Source organism: Salmo salar, chromosome ssa04 (genome assembly GCF_905237065.1).
Source record: "Salmo salar chromosome ssa04, Ssal_v3.1, whole genome shotgun sequence".
NCBI lineage: Eukaryota > Metazoa > Chordata > Actinopteri > Salmoniformes > Salmonidae > Salmo > Salmo salar.
In genome coordinates this window covers 57,475,807-57,501,377 of record NC_059445.1, presented here as the reverse complement: position 1 = coordinate 57,501,377, position 25,571 = coordinate 57,475,807, and the positions used below count along the sequence as shown (strand labels likewise).

The 25,571-nt window shown below is 41.8% G+C and overlaps 1 protein-coding gene across 2 annotated transcripts in view; it reads left to right on the top strand.

Moving 5' to 3' along the window:
- The window catches only part of fam222ba (family with sequence similarity 222 member Ba), a 64,306-nt gene that overhangs the window by 9,101 nt on the left and 29,634 nt on the right, over positions 1–25,571 (top strand). The window lies entirely within an intron of this gene.

Here is a 25,571-nt window from a genome sequence, read left to right as displayed (position 1 = left end):
TTTCTTTATTGTGGCATTAACTAGCTAATTGTTTTGAATTACACACAGGTTGATTTTCATTTCACTGAATAACGAGTCAACTATGTAGTTTACAAGCCTACCACCTCCTTAAAATATTGTCATCTCAGCCAGGGGCGAATAGCGGGTGTGTTCTTCTCTGGGGAGATGGATAATTAATTGATTGCCAACTTTCTGCATTTGGACAGCCTGGCGCTGGTGGGTGGGCAGGTCGAATTTGTTGTGCTTACACTTACAGTAACGTTACGCAGTGTGTTGCTCAATTGCTGTGCTGCTTTGATAAGACTGAATCATCCAGTACCCATGCAAGGGCTCCAGAGTGGCACAGTGGTCTAAGACACTGCATCTCATTGCAAGAGGCGTCACTACAGTCCCTGGTTCGAATCCAGGCTGTATCACATCCGGCCGTGATTGAGAGTCAGATAGGGCGGCACACAATTGGCCCAGCGTTGTCCAGGTTTGGCCGGGGTAGGCCGCCATTGTAAATAAGAATTTGTTCTTAACTGACTTGCCTAGTTAAATAAAAAAAGGGTTAATCATTTCTATGTGAGGTGGAGGCTGAGAGAGAGAGACTGGAGAAGCACCTGACATAGCTAACAGTGGCCTTTGAAACAAGACAGGGGTCAGGTGTGTCAATGCCACCATATTCAGATTGATCTGACAGTCAAGGAGTGGTTTGGATGTGATGTCAGAAACTGTTATCATTTTGCAGGGCTTTTTTCTGATAGGGCTACTGTTCCTCATTTTCATAGACAGACACTCAGTATTGTGACTGTCTCACAGTTTAGCATGAATATAATCTCTCTCCACAATCCAGCATTTAGTTGTCCCTCTACACATCAGCATATTATTATTGTTTAACTTGGACTCCTCTTGAACAAACCAGTGAGAGGTTTGGCAAGGTAACAAAAGCTCGACCTCATGCATCTGGCTTTTTACTTTGCAGAAGCTGTTTGATTGATTGGCTGAGGCTTGGCATGAACCGAAATGTGAATTCCGGGTTGATGAGTAAAACAATTGTACATATCCATGTATATGGAGGAGGGGGTAGCCGCAGCCCGGAGTATAGATGGGTTAGCTGACAACTTTACGAAAACGATGTGCGCGCTTCCATGGGGCAGAAGCTAGCCTGTCATTGTGATTCTGGATGGCCAGGATGACCAACCAAAAACTGTAACAATGCATTTGAGACAAGTGCTCATTGTGCAAATTTATTTACGTATTCAATAAACATTGGAGAGGAAATATAGCTTGCATGCTGTCAACAGTCTAAGCCAACCCCCAATGTTTTGCCCCATAGTAGTGCATGCTTCGGGTTTTGTTGCTGAACAACAAACCTGTCTATGGGGGAGTGGGTGTGTAGAAACCGCTCTGCTATCCACCTAATTTTGGAACGCTTTTAAAACACGAAAACCAAACGCAGGAAACTATGTATACAACTTCCTCCGCACTTCTGCATTATCATAATTCATATGTGCGCCACTAAAAATCCCTGCATTAGCATGTTTCTGTTAGCTGATACATCATGAGAAAATACACCATATTACTTTCCTGCTAATGTGCCTGGACCTTGTAGACTAAACTGCAGAGAAAACCACCATAACTGATCCAAATGGTTGCCCAATCAGGCAGGCTGGAGGCAGTTATTTTGAAAAAAAATAGTCTTTTGAGCGTTTATTCAAATGACATAGGCTATTCACTGCAGTTTAAAGCCTAGACTGGAGTTTTGTACTCACTTGAAACAATAATAATGTTGTTGTAGCCCAGGTAGGATACATTTCTTGTCCCCATTTCTAAAACAATAGGGTAGCTTTTCAAGCTGCGTTCCTGGGGACTGGCAGGTGGTGCACTCAGCTCAGCCTTGTGAGCGCACATATTATTTAGTTATATGATAGTTTTTTTTCTTTTGCTGTGTAAATTCACTGGATATATTCACTACAGTATTAAACATTGAGCTTATAAATTATGGGCTAATATGCATACACTTATAACTTATAGGCTACATCCTAGGCTATATAGGCTGTTCCTTTTAAATCCCAGGAAAAGCCGGCTACAAAAGCTTGTTGGACACTTACTTCGACTTATTTTCTTTAACCATTTTCTTGTCTGAAAATGTAGGCTTAATCAATAGTGGAGCTTTGCGTGCCCAAGGACCACAGAGCGCAGCCTGGAGGAACGCACTACAGATCTGCCATTTCATAATATTTTAACATATTTGTCTTGCATTTTGACATGTAAATATTTAGCCTATAGCCCTAACATTTAGCTAATGAATGGCCAATATTTAGCTTCTTTCTTCGGCTACACATCACTCGCCTCTCTCTTCCAGCTGTTCCCATGCGCAACAGGCTATAGGCTACGCAAGCCTCTCCGCAATAGGCCATTCCTCTTCTCATTAAGAAATCTCAGGAAAAGCTGTAGCTGCAAAAGCTATAGGACATTTATTTGGATACTTTTTTAATACTAGGCCTAATAGCCTATTCGGGGAAAGAAGCAATCTTGCTAATTGCTAAATGTAAGACAGACATGCAGTATAGAAATGCATATCAGGGAAAGTTGAGAGAGTGCATTGGTGTTAGAGGTTGACCGATTATGATTTTTCAACGCCGATACCGATTTAATGGAGGACCCAAAAAAAGCCGATACCGATTAATTGGCCTTTTTTTGGTATATATTTGTAATAATGACAATTACAACAATACTGAATGAACACTTATTTTAACTTAATATAATACATCAATAAAATCAATTTAGTCTCAAATAAATAATGAAACATGTTCAATTTGGTTTAAATAATGCAAAAACAAAGTGTTGGAGAAGAAAGTAAAAGTGCAATATGTGCCATGTAAAAAAACTAACGTTTAATTTCCTTGCTCAGACGATGAGAACATATGAAAGCTGGTGGTTCCTTTTAACATGAGTCTTCAATATTCCCAGGTAAGAAGTTTTAGGTTGTTGTTATTATAGGACTATTTCTCTCTCTACCATTTGTATTTCATACACCTTTGACTGTTGGATGTTCTAATAGGTACTTTAGTATTGCCAGCCTAATCTCGGGAGTTGATAGGCTTGAAGTCATAAACAGCGCAATGCTTGAAGCACAGCGTAGAGCTGCTGGCAAATGCACGAAAGTGCTGTTTGAATGAATGCTTACAAGCCTGCTGCTGCCTACCACCGCTCAGTCAGACTGCTCTATCAAATCATAGACTTAATTATAATAACACACAGAAATATGAGCCTTAGGTCATTATTATGGTCGAATCCGGAAACTATTATTTCGAAAATAAAACGTTTATTCTTTCAGTGAAATACGGGACCATTCCGTATTGTATTTAACAGGTGGCATCCATATGTCTAAATATTCCTGTTACATTGCACAACCTTCAATGTTATGTCAAAATTATGTACAATTCTGGCAAAGTTAGTTACGGTCTTTGTTAGGAAGAAATGTTCTTCACACAGTTCGCAACGAGCCAGGCGGCCCAAACTGCTGCATATACCCTGACGCTGCTTGCACAGAACGCAAGAAAAGTGACACAATTTCCCTAGTTAAAACAAATTCATGTTAGCAGGCAATATTAACTAAATATGCAGGTTTAACAAATATATACTTGTGTATTGATTTTAAGAAAGGCATTGACGTTTATGATTAGGTACACATTGGTGCAACGACAGTGCTTTTTTTGCGAATGCACTTGTTATATTACCCATTTGGCGAAGTAGGCTGTGATTCAATGACAAATTAACAGGCACCGCATCGATTATATGCAACGCAGGACAAGCTAGATAACTTCTCTGGGCTAGGTGGGACGTGACCGTCCCACACTATTCAACAGCCAGTGAAATAGCATGGCGCGAAATACAAAACAGCTAAAATCTCATTTCATTTTCTCAAACAATCAACTATTTGACACCATTTTAATGATAAGACTCTCGTTAATCTAACAACATTGTCCGATTCCAAAAAGGCTTTACGGCGAAAGCATAAAATTAGATTATGTTAGGGCATAAACTTCACAAGAAAATCCACACAGCCATTTTCCAAGCAAGGACATGCATCATAAAAACCAAAAGTACAACTAAAATATTCACTAACCTTTGATCTTCATCAGATGGCACTCATAGGACTTCATGTTATACAATACATGTTTGTTTTGCTCGATAAAGTTCATATTTATATCCAAAAACAGCATTTTACATTGGCGCGTGATGTTCAGAAAATGTATTCCCACCAAAACTTCCGGTGAATGTGCACATCAATTTACAAAAATAATAATCATAAACGTTGATAAAATTTACAACAGTTATTGAAAGAATTATAGATACACTACTCCTTGACGCAACCGCTTTGTCAGATTTCCAAATTACTTTACGGAGAAAGCACATTGTTCAATATTCTGAGTACATAGCTCAGCCATCGAAGCAAGCTATACAGCTACCCGCCAAGTTCTGGCATCAACAAACTCTGAATTAGTATTATAAATATTCTCTTACCTTTGCTGATCTTCGTCAGAATGCACTCCGAGGACTCCTACTTCCACAAGAAATGTTTGTTTTGTTCGAAATACTCCATATTTATGTCCAAATACCTCTGTTTTGTTCGTGCGTTCAGATCACTATGCAAAGGCATAACGCGCGAGCGCAGTACCAGAGACAAAGTCAAAATGTTCCATTACCGGGCGTAGAAACATGTCAAACGTTGTTTACAATTAATCCTTAGGGTGTTTTTAACATAAAACGTTGATAATATTCCAACCGGACAATAGCGTACTCATTACAGAAGAAAAAGGAGGGGCGGAATCGCGCATCACCAAGTCCTTTGTCCATAGGCAGTCCACTCATTGTCTGAGCTACTATTCTCTGCCCAGTAACAGGAGAAGGATGGAAAAACTTTCTGAAGGCTGTTGACAGCCAATGGAAGCCTTAGGGAGTGCAACGTGACCCCACAGACACTGTAGTTTCGATAGGGATTCAAAAGAAGAACTACAATTCTCAGATTTCCACACTTCCTGGTTGGATTTTTCTCAGGTTTTTGCCTGCCATATGAGTTCTGTTATACTCAGACATCATTCAAACAGTTTTAGAAACTTCAGAGTGTTTTCTATCCAAATCTACTAATAATATGCAAATATTTGACTCTGGGCCCGAGTATTAGGCAGTTTACTCTGGGCATGCTTTTCATCCGAAGTCGAAAATACTATTTAGCCTATACCCTAAAAAGATAAACTAGTAATATCATCAACCATGTGTAGTTAACTAGTGATTATGTTAAGATTGATTGTTTTTTAGTAAGATAAGTTTAATGCTAGCTAGCACCTTACCATGGCTCCTTGCTGCACTCGCATAACAGGTATGCAGCCTGCCATGCAGTCTCGTCGTGGAGTGCAATGTAATCGGCCATAATTGGTGTCCAAAAATACAGATTGTTATGAAAACTTGAAATCGGCCCTAATTAATCACCCATTCTGATTAATCGGTTGACCTCTAATTGGTGTGATCACTTTTGGCCGGTTATGATAACATTGTTGCATTGCAAATAGTTGCACAGGACATAGAGATGAGCACAGTGGAAAAAGAAGACCCAAAATAATTGACAACCATTAGAAAAATGGAAATCACTTGCAAACCAGGCCTACATGTACATTGAAGTATTATTTGCAGTTTTCACTATGACAATGAACACACCCTAAAAACACTGAATGCTCTTAACCAGTACCTGTGCATTAGAGACCTCATGAATGGTCTTGTGTTACCACCATATTAATAGGCAGCATGCAGTAGGATGCGTTGATCAGGTGTAGGACTGTAGAATGATTAACTTTCCTCTAGTATGGATGCTCACCAACGTTTTATAGATTAATACAACAATGTCATTACAAAATCCTATTAACACGGATTGCTTCTTTCTCACTCATACAGATGGAGTGATTTTGATAATATTTGACACCTGATCACTTTTTGAAAAGTGCAGTTAACCAGAATGTCGCAAACCCATGCTAGTTCCCATATAAGGAGATGGCTGTGACTTGATAGCATTGTAAACGACAAGGGAAGTATTATGATATCAACCAATGTTATTTTCTTACCCCACTCCTTTCCACACGCCCATACTCTGGTCACCATATTGGGCTGCAGCTATATGGGAAATGTTTGGGGTTGAGAGAGGGAGGGGGATGTTTCAGCCTGTGTGCCTCGACAGATCTGGTTTAGGTGACTCCTCATTACAAATAGTAGATTTCTTCCTGCTGCAATTCTGGACATCTATTACAATGCATTTTTAGCAGATGGGATTTTTTTCTGCATTTGTGCAGATTCACCAAATGCTACCCACGATCCAGTGGAGCCTGGGGTAACGTTACGCTTTTTTCAAGTGGTCAGTTTCATTCTATTACTGCTCAGCTACTTGTGCTGTCAAAATACCAGCTCAGTTTTTCCTGTGTCTTGTGCAATGGGATGTAGGCCTACTACTGTTTAATGGTTGTCTTTTATGCAATGTTGAAGAGCCACTCTAGTTTATAAGAGTGTAATACTGTATCTGTGATTTGATATCAGTGGTGATTAGGTGTGGCAAAATTCAAGTAATTTCCCCCAAATTCACTGGTTTCCTGGATTTTGTCCTTATTCCTTCGTAATTCCGGGAGTCTTCCAACCAGGATTTCTGAAAAAAACAGGTAATTTTGGGAAAGTTCCAGAAGTTTGCAACCCTAGTGATGATATGCTGACCAAATTAAGTGTCATTTCACCAACTAATTTACCGTTTCTGGCCACAAATTAACACTTCAGTGTCCTCCAATATGCTGTAGAATGTAGCAACGTTATGTCCTGTCCTTACTCGTGGAGTCTGACAGTTTAAAGTGCAATTTCCTTTGCCAACTGGGAGAGCGGTTATTTAATTTACGACAGAGATCTAATCATTCTGCTCTTTGATATCTTCTGCTTACTCCGTCAAAAATGAGAGCTTGACATTAGTTTGCCCGAGAGTGGCGTTTTACATCGTTTCGCAGTTGCCCTACATTTTCCAAAGGGTGGATAATTCAATTTCAAACACGTGTTTCCCGAGAAACGCAGACTCCTTGACTCAGTGCAATTATCGAGTATTGTAAGGGATGATTTTGTCGTCTGGGTGCTACGTTTCCACAACGAAGAGCCATTAAATGATTTAATATTCTTCAATGAATCCCAGTCGGTTTTCTCTTGATGCTCAAGACTTACATTAGTGATGCAGTATTACATTATTGGTTGTCATTTCAAGTTTATTGTTTGGTAAGGAATGATGAAGCCTCAATTGTTGAAATGGGAAATGCATAGAATGGAAATGGGCTACTGTCTAAATTTAAGATTCGCTGTAAGGTATTAAAACATCTTGATGAGAAGATTCAATTATTATGCCCACTCATATTTAATGTATCATATTATTTACCCTTTTTTTTTTTTACAGGCGATGTCTGCCACATTAAATAGCCTTTCTTTGTAACAATGGCTTCATTATATAGAGAGGGTGGCTCGATAAATTGGCTCTCATTTAGAGAAGGCACTGTTGTTCTCAAGTGCAAAGCACCACAATGCATTGCAACCTAAATGCATGTGCTAATTAGCCACTGCAAGAAGCCACCATACAGGCTTTATAAGTATGTTTTCTAATGTTCATGTTTAATTGACCTGCCAGTGCAACGTATGACTCTAGCTGAGGGCAAATGAAGAGGAAAGCATATTTGTCATGAATGTTTTTTCAGTAAACCACTTCAGGCTGGCAGAGCAATATAGCAGATATTAATTAGGTGCTTTTGTGGCTAGTGTCAGAAATGCTTGGCTAAAATAAATCTTAAACCATGTCTTTTTTTTAATCAATATTACTGACATATTTTCATATAAAGCATAAAGGCTAGGCTACATGGTTTTAGTGTCAAATAAGTTTTAGGCAAATTGGAGAGAGATTTGGCTAGCCGATGAAAAATCATCCAATGGGATTCATTCATCATGAAACTAGCTCTAGATCTAGCATGATTTGACCTAATATTCAGCTGCTGCTGATGTATTTTAATAATAGGTCATTGTAAGTGAAGATGATTGTCCCCACAGAGAGAGTGAATCAGATACACATCAGTTGACATTTTATTCTTCAAAAGATTCTGTACTAAGGTCAAAATGTAGTATAGGTCTATAGAATATCCATACATACTCATTTTAAACAGCGGTAGTAGAACACCTTGGCAGCAGCTAATGGGGATCCATAATAAATACAAATATAGGATTACATCAAGTCATGCTTGATTTTGCGGAACCTCTGAGTTCTAGGCTATGAATCACATAGTCTAGAGCATAGATCACAAGGTAAAGAGAAAGAACAAAAAACGTGAGTAGCTTTTCTGATGTTTCAACTGTTGTTGGGAATTGATTTAATGGAAAGCTCATTAAGATGCATTGATTCGTGACAATTATGATTCAGCACCCGCCTGTTTACTGTGAAATACCTTGGGAAAAACTGCATTATTTTATGATGTGATAATTGTCTGTGCTGGAATGAGGACCGAGTTTGGGAAACCCTGCTCTAGATGATAAAAGTTTATTTAAAAACTAGAGTTTTGACAGGAACTTGACAAAGTGTTATAGTAATGAGAAACATGTCCACAGACACTGCTTTTATGTAAGAAATATTATAGTTTAATGTTAACTATTAACTAGTGTAGCGTTGTTATGAATTATGGACATACTACAGCAACAGTCTCTGTTTTATTCTAATAAGTTAGGTTTTTCTGAAGTAAAATATAGAAACAATTACCAGAGAATTTAACCTGGAGACATTTCGGTAATGAGAATTAGGGGTGACAATGTACTGGGCCATAAACTATGCATCTTACTTTTCAGAACGATAGAACATTTTTTGCGGATGCATTATGGTTTTGTAACTGCCTACTTTCTATGGACATGTTTAAAACAGGTTTCATGAGAATGTTGGCCAGGGCACAAACACAGATGGGGCCGAGCTATATCTTAGTACTGTGTTCTGTTTTTCTGTTGGATTTTTTCATGGGGTAGCAGAAAGCACCAGTGACTCGGTCAATAAAAAAGTGGTCTGATGAAGCAGATGCTAAGCTACAGGACTGTTTTGCTAACACAGACTGGAGTATGTTCCGGGATTCTTCCGATGGCATTGAGGAGTACACCACATCAGTCAATGGCTTCATCAATAAGTGCATAGATGACGTCGTCCCCACAGTGACTACGTACATACCCCAACCAGAAGCCATGGATTACAGGCAACATCCGCACTGAGCTAAAGTGTAGAGCTGCTGCTTTCAAGGAGCGGGACTCTATCCCAAAGCTTATAAGAAATCCCGCTATGCCCTCCGACGAAACAGCAAACAGGCAAAGCATCAATACAGGACTAAGATTGAATTGTACTAAACCGGCTCCAATGCTCGTCGGATGTGGCAGGGCTTGCAAACTATTACAGACTACAAAAGGATGCACAGCTGCGAGCTGCCCAGTGACACGAGCCTACCAGACGAGCTAAATTACTTCTATGCTCGCTTCAAGGCAAGTAACATTGAAACATGCATGAGAGCACCAGCTGTTCCGGATGACTGTGTGATCACGCTCTCCGTAGCCGACGTGATTAAGTCCTTTAAACAGGTCAAAATTCACAAGGTTGCAGGGGCAGACGGATTAGCAGGACGTGTACTGCGAGAATGCGCTGACCAACTGGCAAGTGTCTTCACTGACATTTTCAACCTCTCCCTGTTCGAGTCTGTAATACCAACATGTTTCAAGCTGACCAACATAGTGTTCTTGGGCACAGGGACTAAGGTAACCTGCCTAAATGACTACCGACCCGTAGCACTTACGTCTGTAGCCATGAAGTGGTTTGAAAGGCTGGTCATGGCTCACATCAACACCATTATCCCAGAAACCCAAGACCCACTCCAATTTGCATACTGCCCTAACAGATCCACAAATGATGCAATCTCTATTGCACTCCACACTGCCCTTTCCCACCTGGACAAAAGGAACACTTATGTGAGAATACTATTCATTGACTACAGCTCAGCGTTGAACACCATAGTGCCCTCAAAGCTCATCACTAGGCTAAGGACCTTGGAACTAAACACCTCCCTCTGCAACTGGATCCTGGACTTCCTGACGGACCGCCCCCATGTGGTAAGGGTAGGTAACAACTAGAGGTCGACCGATTAATCGGAATGGCCGATTTAATTAGGGCCGATTTCAAGTTTTCATAACAATCGGAAATCGATATTTTAGGACGCCAATTTGTCAAATTGTTTTTTTATTTTATTTTTAGACCTTTTATTTAACTAGGCAAGTCAGTTAAGAACACATTCTTATTTTCAATGACGGCCTAGGAACGGTGTGTTAACTGCCTTGTTCAGGGGCAGAACGACAGATTTTTACCTTGTCAGCTCTGGGATTCAATCTTGCAACCTTACGGTTAACTAGTCCAACGCTCTAACCACCTGCTTTACATTTCACTCCACGAGGAGCCTGCCTGTTATGCGAGTGCAGTAAGAAGCCAAGGTAAGTTGCTAGCTGGCATTAAACTTATCTTATAAAAATCAATCAGTCATAATCACTAGTTAACTACACATGGTTGATGATATTACTAGTTTATCTAGCCTGTCCTGCGTTGCATATAATCACTTAGGTACTTTGCTCCAGCCATAAACATCAATGCCTTTCTTAAAATCAATACACAAGAATATATTTTTAAACCTGCATATTTAGTTAATATTGCCTGCTAACATGAATTTCTTTTAACTAGGGAAAATGTGTCACTTCTCTTGCAAACAGAGTCAGGGTATATGCAGCAGTTTGGGCCGCCTGGCTCGTTGCGGACTGTGAAGACTATTTCTTCCTAACAAAGACAGCCGACTTCGCCAAACGGGGAATGATTTACCAAAAGCACTTTTGCGAAAAAAGCACAATCATTGCACGACTGTACCTAACCATAAACATCAATGCCTTTCCTAAAATCAATACACAGAAGTATATATTTTTAAACCTGCATATTTAGCTAAAAGAAATCCAGGTTAGCAGGCAATATTAACCAGGTGAAATTGTGTCATTTTGCGTTCATTGCACGCAGAGTCAGGATATATGCAACAGTTTGGGCCGCCTGGCTCGTTGCGAACTAATTTGCCAGAATTTTACGTAATTATGACATAACATTGAAGGTTGTGCAATGTAACAGGAATATTTAGACTTAGGGATGCCACCCGTTAGATAAAATACGGAACGGTTCCGTATTTCACTGACAGGAAAAACGTTTTGTTTTCGAGATGATAGTTTCCGGATTGGACCATATTAATGACCTAAGGCTCGTATTTCTGTGTGTTTATTATATTATAATTAAGTCTATGATTTGATAGAGCAGTCTGACTGAGCGGTGGTAGGCAGCAGCAGGCTCGTAAGCGTTCATTCAAACAGCACTTTCGTGCGTTTGCCAGCAGCCCTTCGCAATGCATTGCGCTGTTTATGACTTCAAGCCTGTCAACTCCCGAGATTAGGCTGGTGTAACCGATGTGAAATGGCTAGCTAGTTAGCCGGGTGCTCTACATGGGTAACGCTGCTTCGAGGGTGGCTGTTGTCGATGTGTTCCTGGTTCGAGCCCAGGTAGGAGCGAGGAGAGGGACGGAAGCTATACTGTTACACTGGCAATACTAAAGTGCCTATAAGAACATCCAATAGTCAAAGGTATATGAAATACAAATCGTATAGAGAGAAATAGTCCTATAATTCCTATAATAACTACAACCTAAAACTTCTTACCTGGGAATATTGAAGACTCCTGTTAAAAGGAACCACCAACTTTCTTATGTTCTGAGCAAGGAACTTAAACGTTAGCTTTTTTACATGGCACATATTGCACTTTTACTTTCTTCTCCAACACTTTGTTTTTGCATTATTTAAACCAAATTGAACATGTTTCATTATTTATTTGAGGCTAAATTGATTTTATTGATGTATTATATTAAGTTAAAATAAGTATTCATTCAGTATTGTTGTAATTGTCATTATTACAAATATATAAATAACAAATTTTACCGATTAATCAGCATCGGCTTTTTTGGTCGGTATTGGCGTTGAAAAATCATAATCGGTCGACCTCTAGTAACAACACATCCCCCAAGCTGATCCTCAACATGGGGGGGCCCCTCAGGGGTGCGTGCTCAGTCCCCTCCTGTAATTCCTGTTCACTCATGACTGCATGGCCAGGCACGACTCCAACACCGTCATTAAGTTTGCAGATGACACAAAAGTGGTAGGCCTGATAGGGCTGGGCGGTATACCGTATTTTACTTTATCACGGTATTTATGCACAGACCGGTTTGGTTTTTTGCTTTACCTTCTAGAACGGTATTTGAATGTTTGGTTTGTTAAATGTGATACGCCGTGTGTAACGTCCATTTTTATAGTTTACTCCGCTACTTAAGTCATCCCTCTCCGCTCTCTCTCTCTCCCTGCCTCTTTCCACACAGACTTAGTCCCACCCCCTCTCACTCAAGGAGCGCATTTGTTGTTTCTTGACCATGAGACACTTTCGTTCAGTCTGCATTGTAAATGCAGCACATGCAACAATGTTGATGACAACGATGTTGTTTCCACTTTGATCTAAATATAAATCCACAAGCGTTCTATAATTACAATATTAGTTTGTTTCTTACATCTGCAAACAGCTAGTTTGTATTTTCTTAGAAAGTTAAGCTAAATCGTGTTCGCCATTAATGCTAATCGCTAGTTAGCTGGCTAGTTAATAAAACTGATACCAGTACTGGTGGAGGCTTAAATCAGCATGTTGTTTGTGCAACAGTATCTTCTAAATCAAAGAGGAATAGGCGAAGCATGGCTATATACATAAAGATTTAATGTAGCCAAAGATTATAGGGTCCCCTAGGAAACACTGAACATCACTTTGGTTCCTACCCTGTCACTCATCCATGGCATTTCATTCGTTGTCATGTCAAACAACACTGTATTCAAAGTGCCCACTATTATTTATATTCTAACTATAGATTTATAATAAACATTCTATTTCCATGATTCCAAAAGTTCACCCAAGTGTTTTGATCTAAATCGCAATTGCAACATTTGGATAAAAATAAGGCCTAGTATTTTTGCCCATATCGTGGCAGTTTGGAAATGATCTCAAATGAGTGCAGGAAATGCAGAAATTGATGGAAATGCAGGAATTTGTTTTAGGTTGAAGTTGAATTGAACAGAATAAAAAAAAAGACCCATTGAAATAATTTAGAATATATGTGTTGCCTTAGGGTCACGTACTACTCATAAAGCAAATTTAGAACTTTTATTAATCAAAAACATAAAATACAGTCAAAAATGTGAAAAAATACCATATGATATTTTGGCCATAATAGCCCAGCCCTAAGGCCTGATCACCGACAATGATGAGACAGCCTATAGGGAGGAGGTCAGAAGAGGGCACGACAAAACCTATTCCCCCTCAGGAGACTGAATATTTGGCATGGGTCCTCAGATCCTCAAAAAGTTCTACAGCTGCACCATCGAGCATCCTGACTGGTTGCATCACTGCCTGGTATGGCAACTGCTCGGCCGCCGATCGCAAGGCACTACAGAGGGTAGTGCGTACGGCCCAGTACATCAATGGGGCCAAGCTTCCTGCCTTCCAGGACCTCTATACCAGGCGGTGTCAGAGGAAGGTCCTAAAAATTGTCAACGACTACCCAAGTCATAGACAGTTCTCTCTGCTACCGCACAGCAAGCGGTACCGGAGCGCCATGTTTAGGTTCAAAAGGCTTCTTAACAGCTTCTACCCCCAAGCCATAAGACTCCTGAACAACTAATCAAATGGCTACCCAGGCTATTTGCTTTGTCCCCCCCCTCTTTTACGCTGCTACTACTCTGTTTATTATCTATGCATAGTCACTTTAATAGCTCTGCCTACATGTACATATTACCTCAACTAACCGGTACCCCCGCACGTTGACTCTGTACTGATACCCCCTGTGTATAGCCTCATTATTGTTATTTTACTGCTGCTCTTTAATCACTTGTTACTTTAATTTTTTACTTAACCAACAATGCAGTTTTCATAATAAGTGTTAAGGGCTTGTAAGTAAGCATTTCACTCAATGGTCTACACCTGTTGTATTCGGTGCATGTGGCAAATACAATTTGATTTGAATTGGGGAACTGCATGTTAGCCAGCAGGTCAGAATAGGGCAAAAGCCCTCCTGGTCTAGCTGGTAAAGCCTGCATAATCAGCTCCACACCAACCCCAGGCCCAAAGGCCTTCAGCTGGGGATTGTTCAAACGGTGTGCATCACCAACACCAAAGGGTTGTACTATGAAGTCTTTGGCTTGAGGGCAATTGCGTAGGAATCTAGACCCACACTACACTGCATTGCCTTTTACCTATTTGTTCAACAAGCGGTAGCAGGCGGAAGCAGTCCTTACTTAAGGACTGGCACAGGGTAGGGCGATATGATCAGAATTACTGATTTGGGTAGGGTTCCCAATAGAGGCACTGGGGACGTGGGGGTTGCTTGTGCCCTCCCTCTGACAAGAACAGTTCGAGAACTAGGGCACTGTCATCTGTTTATGGCACAAGATAATGCTGCCACGAATCGGATCACTGACCCATCTCTCACCCACCCTCCACCTCAACAGATCATCTTAACGAGAGGTTGCCAGGTGAGTCCCATATGATTCTGAGTAATCCTAAAAGATACCATTAGCAGGTCTGTACATCTGCAACACATGTTTTCCAGCATCTGTACCAAGTAAGAACAGATCTGGTAATGTATCCCCCGGTCCCCACAATGTTTGTTGTTAGATCTTGTTTGTGGGTCATAAAGGATCATGCCAGCTAGTACAGTAAAGCTGAGATGGATCAAGTGATGACTGGGAGGGAAGGGGAGTGAGCTGGAAGAAAGTGTGATACTTGGCATGAACATCAAGAGGGCGGGGTTGAGACATTAGGGAGATATATTATAATATTGATTATAGGGCTGGGCGATATGGCCAAAATGTCATGACAATATTTTCTTATTTTATATTTCTGAATGATAAAAGTTATAAAACTTACATTTTTATGAGTAGTGCATGACCCTAGGATGGCAAGTGTTTTAATGGGCTTTCCCATTAATACATTTGCAAAAATGTCAAAAAACCTGCTTTGTCCTTATGGGGTATTGTGTGTAGATTGAGTGGGGGAAAATAATTGAATCAATTTTAGAATAAGGCTGTAACGTAACAATGTGGGAAAAGTGAAGGGGTCTGAATACTTTCCGAATGCGCTGTATAACTTGGAATAAAGTGACATATGGTCAACCGTAGCAGCAGCATATGTGAGTCAAAGTTAGTGCAAAAAGGATCAATGCAGATAGTCCTGGTAGCTATTTGGCATTAGCAGTCTTATGGCTTGAGGTTAGAAGCTGGTCAGGGTCCCTTTCGTTCCAGATTTGGTGTATCGGTACCGCTTGCCATGTGGAATCAAATAACAGTCTATGACTTGGGTTGCTGGAGTCTTTGAAAATGTTTAGGGCTTTCCTCTGACACAGCCTAGTATAGATGTCCTGGATGGCAGGGAGCTGACTGGGGGCGTCCCGTCAGGAAGTGGTGTCTGGGATGATGGTGTTAATGTGACTTTCAAAGTCTTTCATGGCTTCAAATGTGAATGCTACGGGGCGATAGTCATTTACACAGGTTACCTTGGCGTTCTTGGGCACGAACTATGGTGGTCTGCTTGAAATATGTAGGTATTACAGACTGTTTTAGGGTGAGGTAAAAACAAATCTCAGTGAAGACACTTACCAGCTGGTCAGCGCATGGTCGGAGTACGGGTCCTGGTAATCCATCTGGCTCTGCGGCCTTGTGAATGTTTACCAGCTTAAAGGTTTTACTCACTTCGGCTAAGGAATGGGTGATCACACAGTCGTCCAGAACAGCTGGTACTGTCACAAAGGGTTCAGTGTTGCTTGCCACAAAGCACGCGTAGAAAGCAGTTAGCTCGTCTGGTAGGCTCGTGCCACTCGGTTTCCCTTTGTAATCCATGATAGTTTGCAAGCCCTGCCACATCCGATGAGCGTCAGTGCCGGTGTAGTAGGATTAGATCTTTGTCCTGTATTGACACTTTGGTTGTTTGATGGTTTGTCGGAGGGTGTAGTGGGATTTCTAATAAGTGTCCGGGTTAGTGACCCACTCCTTGAAAGCTGTAGCTCTAGCCTTTAGCTCTGTATCAAAATACCTTTTTATAGACAGTATTGTGAAGATCCATACCGGAATACCTTAAAAGACGATATATCAGCCTTCCGAGTGGCGCAGCGGTCTAAGGCACTGCATCGCAGTGTTGCGGCGTCACTACAGCCTGGGGCTGTGTCACAACCGGCTGTGACTGGGAGTCCCATATGGCGGCGCACAATTGGCCCAGCGTTGTCCAGGTTAGAGGAGAGTTTGGCAGGGGGGGCTTTACTTGGCTCATTGCGCTCTGGTGACTCCTTGTGGTGGGCCGGGCGCCTGTGACGGGCCGGGTGCCTGCAAGCTGACTTCGGTCGTCAGTTGAACGATGTTTCTTCCGACACATTGGTGCAGCTGGCTTCCGGGTTAAGCGAGCAGGTGTTAAGAAGTGTCGTCATGTTTAGGAGGAAGCACGACTCGACCTTCACCTCTCCTGGGCCCGTTGGGAAGTTGCAGCGATGATCGGAAAAATAGACTATATATCGCCAAGCCCTGATATTGATGATCAATTTAGTATTTTTATTGTTTTAATGAATCACTAAAGACTGAGTTGACCTGGCTGGCTGTGATCCTGGTCTTGAATTCAGTGTCTGAGTTGGTGTAGGCAAGTGATTTGGTGTAGGCCTGCTTAGTTACTGAAATGTGACACTGGCTTGGATTTGTTCAGGTCTAAGGGTGGCTTTGGGTAATTGGTTAATTTACCTAGTCCCTAATCCCCATCCTTGACAGTGTGGTATGCTAATTTTAGTGTGCCATATATCAAATACCCATTTCCATTGGTCATCACTCCATGGATGAGAGACTGAGGTAGTGTACCACTATTGAGCTAGGCCTATATCCTATCCACTATCATTTCTAAATAAGAAAACAAACTGAACAAAACAATGTTTTTCATGGTCAATGTTTTTGTTTCTCCTGTTGTTTTTGTTTGAAGCTAAAACACTGCCTGTGGAAAGTTTTGCATGAGTAGAAATGTTGTTGTTGTTGCTCTTTGTAATCTTAGGCCTGGACGTAGTTAAAAGTATGAAAGAGCTTAGTGTATCATGGCCGTTGTGTTCTCTTAAGTGATAAAGCGGTTATCTAAGCCGACAGGGAGCTAGTGTTTCTGTGGGCCTGATTGAGCAGTCAGGGGCTCAGCCTGAAACTCAGCAGAGGCATGTAGGTCCACAGTGCTGGGCTGGGTGAGGGTGCAGTGGAGACAGCCAAGGCAGAGCTGGAGAGGTGAGTGGTGGTCAGTGCTATGGCACTTCGATGTGACCTGCTTAGTTTATCATCTGCAGCCCCTCTCAAGCTTGGTGTGTGTGTGTGTGTGTGTGTGTGTGTGTGTGTGTGTGTGTGTGTGTGTGTGTGTGTGTGTGTGTGTGTGTGTGTGTGTGTGTGTGTGTGTGTGTGTGTGTGTGTGTGTGTGTGTGTGTGTGTGTGTGTTGGCGAGAGCCACTCAGAATAGAGGCCTTTATACAGCTTAACCCTCTGATCCTCTTAGAGCCCATTGTTGCCAATTAGTGAATGGTATCGCCATGCCTTGAGAAATGGCTAAATTACATTCTTCCTGTCATAAAAAGAACCTGAGGTTTTGTTGTGAAAGGGTAAATTGACCTTCACAGTCTAATCTTGCACATGTCATTCAATGGATGTTTGTGTCCAACTAGGGCTGGGCAATATATTGAATTAATTCGAATTTAGGTTTTAGCGCGATATTCCAAATGTCTGTATCGCAAGAATAATCAAGGTTTTGTTATTTTTCTTTTTTTGAGTCATGGTCTGCTTGTTCTCGTGTTGTATTTTTGGTCTCGACTTTTTCGCTCCTCTGTGCTGTTTGCACCTTCCCATTTACACCAGAGATCAGTATATAATGACCAGATGCACGTCTCCGCCCTAACAATGGGAGTCGTTGTTCCAAAGGTGGGAAGACAGGCGACAAGCTTAGGTCCAAATAAGCCCATAGAAACGCATTGGCCTTATTTTGGGCAGATTTTAGCGAGAGTGAAACCTCTTGCTTCTTCCTCTATGATTTACACACACACGAAGCCCCTCCCCCTGCCTCAAACGCCATCAATGTTGAGAGATAAAATCTTCCTCTGACGAGCGGTTTCGACTCGCTATTTGTATTTGAGGTTAGGTCCAACAGAATGGGTCATATGGACACCGAAACACATTGATATGTTATTTTACTGTAATAGAGGAGAAGTTAACCTTTCTAATGATACCCTTTTTATGTCTCAACTCCTCAAATTGCGAGCAGAGCAGACACTACTAAAACAGGAGTATCAATGAACATTGATTCTGGAAATTGAATGTTCAGTTTGCCGCGCGCTGCATTGGGGTACCACGTTCTGCTAGCAGCATTTTAGCCAAAGACTATTATACTAGCGGTCTAGTTTGTGTTTTAGAAATGTGTAATAAGCATAAAACACAATTTTATTGCATTATGCATAGTTCTAGTTAAACTTGTAACAAAAAAGGGCATTTTCATAGATTTGAAAGCCAGATCGTTGATATTGCAAAAAAAAGCACGTTTGATAAAATAATTTAGATATTAGTTGGTATTATGGTTCTGGAAGGCATATATTTAGACTAGGTATAACTTCAAAATCCCTGAATTCATCTGACCTGCTAGAGCTTCCCTGGTCAACTGTGCTGTTATTGTGAAGTGGAAACGTCTAGGAGCAACAACGGCTCAGCCACGAAGTGGCAAGCCACCCAAGCTCACAGAACAGAACAGGACCGCAGAGTGCTGAAGTGTTTAGCATGTAAAAATCGTCTGTCCTCGGTTGCAACACTCACTACCGAGTTCCAAACTGCCTCTGGAGCTTCATGAAATGGGTTTACATGGCCGAGCGGCCGCACACAAGCTTAAGATCACCGTGTGCAATTCCAAGTGTCGGCTGTAGTGGTGCAAAGTTTGCTGCCATTGGACTCTGGAGCAGTGGAAATGTGTTCTCTGGACTGATGAATCACGCTTCACCATCTGGCAGTTCGACGGACGAATCTGGGATTGGCGGATGCCAGGAGAACGCTACCTGCCCCAATGCATAGTGCCAACTGTAAAGTTTGGTAGAGGAGGAATAATGTTCTGGGGCTGTTTTTCACAGTTCAGGTTAGGCCCCTTAGTTCCATCGCTACAGCATCCATGACATTCTAGATGATTCTGTGCTTCCAACTTTGTTGCAACAGTTTGGGGAAGGCCCTTTCTTGTTTCTGCATGACAATGCCCCAGTGCACAAAGCAATGTCCATACAGAGTTGATTTGTCGAGATCGGTGTGGAAGAACTTGACTGGCCTGCACAGAACCCTGACCTCAACCCCATCGGACACCTTTGGGATGAATTGGAACGTCGACTGCGAGCTATGCCTAATCGCCCAACATCAGTGCCCGACCTCACTAATGCTCTTGTGGCTGAATGGAAGCAAATCCCCGCAGCAATGTTTCCACATCTAATTGAAAGCCTTCCCAGAAGATTGGAGGCTGTTATAGCAGCAAAGGGAGGACCAACTCTGTATTGATGCCCATGATTGTGGTGTCCACTTACTTTTGTTCATGTAGTGTATTTCGTGAATCGCCCATACATTTAAAAAAAAATCTTGATATGATTTTTAAGGCCATATCGGCAAGCCCTTTGTCCCAAAAAAAAAAAAACTGTCATTCTCTTTCTCACTTATATGAGGAAAGCAGCCATAGCAGCCAGGCTTAAGGAAATTCAACCATGTAAAAGTTTCAGTACTAGCTATGGTTGTCAGTCAGACTGAGCAGTGAAAACCAACTGTCTCTTTTCATCCAAACTCCACGTTAAACAAGTCCCTCTGTAGATGTACTGAGCTGAATTGCTATTCCAGACAGGCGTTGTGTTCTGTCTGACATCTGCAGTGTCCAAACACCAGAACCCAGTCAGCGACTGAACCTTCTGTACATAGACTGGTGGCTTTAGCAGCTAGTGCCTCTGTCTGCTCTGCACTGCATGCTGAATTGGGCTACTGCCTGAAATGAGCACTGGGGTGAAATGCACTGCACTAGTCGTAGGCCCTATAGATGTGGTGAACAAGGATGCTACTCCGTGCTATGCTCAAACCTGCTCAGCTTGTGTTGTTTATCTCCTCTAGTCCCATGTAGTTGTCCTTTTCAGCTGGCTGCATTTCCTTGAATGTACAGTGCAGGGATGATGGTGTTTCTGTGGGATGGAATTTGGCTTGCTGTAATTACAGTTCATAGGTGGTTAGTGTTGATGTAGTCTGCTAGGCTAAGCAGCAGCAACATGACATGACTACCAGAAATGCCAGCCAGGGAAATTACCCAGGAAACTACGAATCTGTTCAATTTATTTGAATTCAAATCGAGGCAAGCAATTCGATTGTATTCAAGTGGTGTCGTTTCCATATTAGAAAATGTTTTAGATCATCTGCTTTATCTCTTGCAATGAGCAGCTTAACTGGGCATAACAAATCATTATGTGATGTGTTTCTCAATATGCAATGTTTCGCTCTTTTAGTTTAGAGTTGTATTGCCTTTGAGAAGGTTAGGCTAGATTACATTTTCCTGACTAACCACCATGCATATGAGCCACTTTTTGTGTAGCTTAAATGGTCTTCACAGATAGGACTGGGCTATAGAGAGCAGCATTTTAGCCTTGTAGCTAGGCCCTGGGCCTAGATCCTTTTGAAAGGGCTTTTGCTTCCTGTTTTAGCAGCATAATGCCACCTGTAAAATGGTTAAGATGGGTTCAGACCTCTTGTGAGAGAGTCTCTTGTCAGTGACCCCATTTATTTTGAGGAGTTGGTTGAGCTGGAGTTGTGGAGTGACACAGAACATGCCACGGGGGGAAAAAGGCAGTAACTTTGTTTTGACTCCTTTTGTCTGACATCTTTCAGCAATCAATGATTGACATATCTCTTGCCATTTCCCTTCTTTGTGTGCGGCTGCTGAGTTCTGGAGCGAGTTATGAAATTGTCCATTACCTCCGCCGTGTATGTGTGGCCTATTTACTCACAAAGGGGGTTGTTTACAAAGGAAGCTTTGAATTAGAGCAGAGAAATGTCAACTTTTATCATGTAGCTGCATAGCGGCCACTGCACAACCTTTTTGTATTACCCATGTTTATAAAATGGCCCTAGAAAAGAAGTAAGTACTTTCACATCATTCAGCAGCGGAATGCGGTGAATTGAGATGGAGGCTCACTGGGGTTGGAATCTGAAAGGCTGGGGCCATGTTTTAAAGTGCTTGAGCAAGCCTGAATGAGTGTATGGTGTGCTCAGTTGTGCGTGTGTGCTCAGTCACAGGGAATCGTCCGTCTTCCTGTATTTGACGTCCCAGGGTCTCGTTGGCCGGCGTGTCAGCTTTCTGTAATTAATAGTAAATAGCCCCCTGCACTCACCCCATCAGGGACCAGGTGCTGCTGAAACCCAGCAACACCAACCCCACCAGCCGACCGGGGATGGAGGGATAGAGGAGAGCAGATAGGCAGTATCTCACTCCACAGGGATGTGTTTCACAGCTATACCGAAGAAAATTCAAAATGTCAATTGCTGTCTCCTCTCCCTCACCACCAGTCCACCACCATCTCTCATCCATCTCCATTATTGTGTAGGCTATACACACACACACAGGTTAGACATGGTGCAGGCCCAGTCCGAAGGCAGACAAAAAGAAAAGATAAGTTTGTCTTCTGTCTTTTTGATAGTAGGCCTAACTCTTGCACCAGTTTATTTCCATGGTGTGAAGTTGATACATAGCTTTTTCTCCTTAACATTTTGTTGTCTTTAGTTAGGCCTGCTTTGTGTCAAACATTGATAGTCCCACTCTACTGTGTGTCTGTTTTTACTTTTATATAGAGGGAAAAATTAGGCCTGACAGGCTCCTGTCCTATAGGGAGATTTTGATTTAGCCAACACACACACACACCACTCACACAATCATTAGGGCTTTGATCAACGGCATTGTGAACGCAGAAAGGGAAAAAGACAGTCATATTCCTGATCTAATTACTGTGAGAACTCAGTTTAGCCTAGCTGCCTGTATGTGTGATTTAACCTCTTGTCAGGTGCTATTAAAGGAAGCTGGGTTAATATTTCTGCCAACCTTTCCACTCAGGGAGGAGTGCCTGGTTTAAATTCCCTACTACTCCCATGAAGCCAGCAGGAAGCGTCATACCACTGTGGTATGTATGAGCTAAACCATGATGGGACTGTTGACTGACTTTCTACTGCTACCCAGTGTGTCTGCTCTTTTCTTCTCTGAAGGAATGGACTTTGATTGCTATTTGCTAGCGACAGCTGGTTTAGAAAGAACTCTCGCATGTGCATTTTGGCAAATAGTAGCTTGAACAACAAACCTGTCCTTCTGGCTTCTTCTCCACATTTCTCCCGAATGGACTGTTTTACAGCCCGCTTCTCTCACTCATTCACTCACTTACTCTCTCTCTCACACTCACACACTGTATCACCACTCACATACTGTATCACTACTCACATACTGCAGCTAGATTAACTAATAAATGAAATGCACAATTTGATGTTTGGGGTTAATCAAACAGTTAAACATTTTGTGGATTTAAAGGGATTAGTCTTGGCTGTGTGAAGCGCTGGGCCGAACCCATTCAACTCAGCCTGGGCCAGGCTTTTAGAGCAAAGGGCAATGGCCTCACTGCTTCCTAAGATAATCAAACACACACACACATAAACAAAACACTCCATCGCGTTTGAATACCAGCAGCACTCTCTCTTGTTGTTAGATGAGGCATGCAGATTAAAGCTGCAAAATGTAACTTTTTGGGCGATCCAACCAAATTCATATCGAAAGCAAGTATAAGAAGTGGAAGATCCCTTCTATGTGAGCTATTTCTATGCTTCCCGTTCTTAAGTTTGAATCCTTTATTTATATATATGTGTGTGTGTGTGTGTGTGTGTGTGTGTGTGTGTGTGTGTGTGTGTGTGTGTGTGTGTGTGTGTGTGTGTGTGTGTAAAAAAATCAATAAAATATATATATACACACACACACACACACACACACACTTTGGATGTTTATAGTTTTTTCCCCACTAATGTAAAAAAATCACCATAAAAACATGAATACAAAAACAGAAATGCAAAAGGCCCAGGGTTCAGGGGTTTTTGCATCTTTTACTTTCTGTTTTGTACACCAGCTGAAAATACAATATTTTTGGTTGTAAAAAAATTATTTCACAGCGGTTTAGATGGTACAATGATTCTCTATACTCTGAGTGCTTGTTTCGTCACATAAACCGAAATTAGGTGAACTATTAGATTGCTATTAATTGCAGACCCTCTTTAAAGAAGTTTTGTCATGTATTTGTCACTCCGTTTCATTCACTGCATCTATAATTGGTATGTTCTGAGTTTTAAAGACGCTGCATGTTTTTTCAAGTTGTAACTTTCCATCAAATGCCATTTTACTATGAGAAATAGAATATTATACCCTGACCTATAACGTATAATATTGTTTCTTTATGTGGATTCTATTTGACCATTGCCTGTGCTCTTTCCCTGGTACAAATAATGTTTTTTCCTTCTTTCCTTCCCAGGGTTTTTTTCTGGATCAAAATGGGCCTTAGGTGGTGAGCGTGCCCAATGGAGCCTTCCTGTTGGCCGCAGAGTAGATGTTTTATATCTTTTTTGTTGTTGTAATTATCTCCCAACTTTTGTGATTATGATCTTGTCTCATCGCTGCAACTCCCCAACGGGCTCGGGAGAGACGAAGGTCGAGTCATGGGTACTCTGAAACATGACCCGCCAAACCGCGCTTCTTAACACTCACTCGCTTAACCCGGAAGCCAGCCGCACAAATGTGTCAGAGGAAACACCATTCAACTGATGACTGAAGTCAGCCTGCAAAAAGTCACCCACAAAAAGTTGCTAGAGTGCGATGAGCCAAGTAAAGCTCCCCCAGCCAAACCCTCACCTAACCCGGACGAATCTGGGCCAATTTAGCGCCGCCCTATGGGACTCCCGGTCACGGCCAGTAATGACACCGCCTGGGATTGAACCCCAGGCTGTAGTGACACCGCAACACTGTGATGCATTGTCTTAGACCGCTGCGCCACTTGGGAGGCCCAGTGTAGCTTTTTTAAAGCAATTTTCTACAATTCTACACATTTTGCCATGTGCTGAAGAGAAAAAATGTGCAGTTTTAAAGCATATTTCCTTAAATTCTACACATTTTGCCATGACTTATGCTATCAGAGTGACTCAAACATTAAAACAAAATCTGTGGGGCCGCATGCCATGACAAAAATACTCCTGAATGCATCATTTGTGGAATTTTTGATTCTCCCTTAGTTGTTTTGTACTTATCTTCCATTATCTTTTCTACATACTTTATATCATTTAAGTTTACACTTTATTATTGTTATTTATTTTTACTGTTTGGACATAGGCAGCTGCTTCCCCATTATTCAGTGCTCCAGCTGAACAGATAGATCCATATGGATGTCTAGTCTGTTGCTAAGGCCAGCAGGCTGTGTAAGCCACCCTGCTAAATCACTCCTCACTAAATCACCTGTATCACTGCCTGCTGCCTGCCTCTCCCATGTGACAGAGAGGGAGCAGAACAGGGTATAAGTGCTCAACAATCCACACCCTGCCCTGAGGATTATTTTACATTTACCCACAGTACCACCCATCTGTCTAGCTCCCCCCCATCTATTTCTCTACCCCCTCTACCTCAGTGTAGTGTGTGGGGGGCCAATGGGTCTGCTCTTTAGAAATCCAAAAGGGCCCTGGCTAGCAGACCTGAAGGTCTCAGGGTGGGGAGAGGGCCAGGCCATCGCAGCTGTAATAGTGATGGGATGGCTAGAGCAAGCCATGTCTAATATTTGCTAAATAGTGGTGCACATCATCAGCCGATTGACTTTGCATAGGTTTACACAGTCCTGTATAATCTGGTGTGTATTAGTGTCAGGTCAGATGGTGTTCATGACGACTGAGGCAGATTGACTTTACAGAAGCCTGGTACACACTGTCCTGTAGGCCAGGGCTATTCGTCCAGAGGTCTGCGCCCCCATGTATTGCAGGGGTTCTGCAAAAATACATTTAACAAATTCCAACGTTTTTATGAATATCGCTAGCAACAACAGAATAAAAACATTTTGAGTTGCATACCTTCAGTAGAAAAGCGGAGAATATCTGATTTCGAATTATGTCAACTTTATTTCTCAACTCCGAATATTTAGAAAATGACACTCATTGGAGCCAATTACACACAGTGGAGTGTCTGACATATACTTCGAAAAAGCACCCGTGAATAAGCCACCAGTGAGGCAAGTGCTGCTGGTAAGCTTTCTTGACATGGACATACATTTTTACCAACACAT